Here is a 2028-nt window from a genome sequence, read left to right on the forward strand (position 1 = left end):
TCATGCCACTCTTATAGGTTATAAGATGTTCGTCTCTCTTTTTAAAACATGTATTTGCGATGAGAAGATCAAAAGTTGAGGAAAAGTCCAAAATAGTTTTACCCTCAATATTGATCACTTCGAAACCATGGCCTCCGTGAATACTCCCATATCCAGTCACTTCTCTCCCAACATGGCCATTTAAATCTCCTCCTAAGAAAATCTTATCTCCCAAAGATATGCCTTGAACCAAACTCTCTAGATCGTCCCAAAACCTTATCTTGTGTTGTTCGTCCGAACCCACTTGCGGTGCATAGGCGCTAATCACATGGAAAGCACCTCCCTCCACCACAAGTTTGATAGAGATGATCCGATCTCCCACCCTCTTGACATCCACGACGTCCTTCTTCTACTGCTTATCCACAATTATTCCAACCTCATTCCTATTCTTCACCTTTCCTGTATACCAAAGTTTGAAACCAGAAGAATCCAACTCCCTAGCCTTTGCACCAACCCATTTCGTTTCTTGTAGGCACATAATGTTAATCTTCCTCCTTGTCATGGTATCCACCACCTCCATGGACTTTCCTGTTAGAGTGCCTATGTTCCATGTCCCAAATCTCAACCTTTTGTCGCTTCGACCTTTACCTTTTCCTTTGTGAACTAGCTTATTTACCCTCGTCCGTTCACGAAAACGCGAGAACCCTTGCTCATTTAACACTACATCCGGGCACCGATGCAGCGGCTCTTGCTTTGACACCGTACTCGAGCCATACGGCGCGTTACTTCCGGGTAACGACCTAGCTTTAGCGCAATAATGTCTTTGATTCATGTCATGGGGGGTTCGGCTATATTTTTACGTTGGTTGCCGAAGACCTAACACAACCCTCCTCCTTTATCCGGGCTTGGGACCGGCTATGTACCGCAAATGTAACATAAGCGGAGTTTCACGTGTGTCAATAATTGACAATAAATATCATGCTAGCCAAAATTAGTTGTGCTTCCAGTGTTATTTATAATGGATTGTATTTGGATGCCAACCCTTAAGGATTTTCTGAGTTGATATTTTAATTAGGACTTAAGGCAAGCATGTTCAATTAATCAAATTATATTTTTATATTCTATTCAAATTTGGAAACTTGGATATTTGAATCTTATTTTATTCTGGGGTTTTTGAATGCATATTATTGTAGGGAGAGCTAGATATGGGTCAAATTTTCCTGTTGGAGAAATAATATGCATAGATGCAGGGGATCTACCCTTGCTTCATTCATCTTTGAACTCCCCGTTACCCACTTTAAAGGTAACTTGACTTCGATCACCCTATATGTATGTGTTCCTAGACCAAAAAAGTTGATGAAGAAGAAAAAATGAACAAGAAGGCTCACTTTAAGTATGAATCACTTTATGTCAAGCCTTTTGTTGATAACTTGATCTGAATAAATTTCTTTATTTCAAAACTTCTATTTTGGTGATTTATGTTTTAACCCTTAATTTGATGTAGTGTGCTGGATTACTTCATACTTCACACTTTTGCTATTTTTTGCTTTGTTTATAGGAAAACCATGTTGAAAGGGAAAACAAACTTAATTAAGTCACAAATTTTGAAGAGCAAATGTTAGCGAGTAAAAGTCATAAACTTGTAGACATGATGACGATAAACCTACTTGTTACTTAGCTATTTCAACTCTCTTTTATTATTGTTTTTTTTTTGCAAAATTAGATGATATAGTTCGAGGTTGTTATGACTTAGACTAGTATTATGGTATTTGCAATGATGATATAATGTGATTGTGGATCTTACATAATACTTTATAAATCAAATTTGATGGTAAATGTTCAATTAATTTTCTTTAATAATTTGATTCAAATAGTTTACGTTATTTATTGATACTAAAAAAAAAGGTTGAACAAATTTCATTCATGAGAAAACTATTGTAAATAAAGAATTATATATTACAAAAAACCGTTGTCAAAAGTCACAAAAGGTAATGTGTGTTAAAATTGTTGTTAAAGACGACTACAAAATGGCAATGATATTAAAATCGT

At 36.1% G+C, this 2028-nt stretch overlaps 1 long non-coding RNA gene across 2 annotated transcripts in view; it reads left to right on the plus strand.

The window, feature by feature from the left end:
- LOC107481225 (uncharacterized) overlaps positions 1 to 1826 on the plus strand; it is a 5217-nt gene extending 3391 nt beyond the window's left edge. For both annotated transcript variants that reach the window (XR_001590560.3, XR_008006744.1), the window contains exons 4-5: positions 1173 to 1282; positions 1538 to 1826. This is a non-coding gene — a long non-coding RNA (uncharacterized LOC107481225). The remainder of the gene's footprint in view (positions 1 to 1172; positions 1283 to 1537) is intronic.
- The last annotated feature ends 202 nt before the right edge of the window (positions 1827 to 2028 follow it).

Source organism: Arachis duranensis, chromosome 3 (genome assembly GCF_000817695.3).
Source record: "Arachis duranensis cultivar V14167 chromosome 3, aradu.V14167.gnm2.J7QH, whole genome shotgun sequence".
Classification (NCBI taxonomy): domain Eukaryota; kingdom Viridiplantae; phylum Streptophyta; class Magnoliopsida; order Fabales; family Fabaceae; genus Arachis; species Arachis duranensis.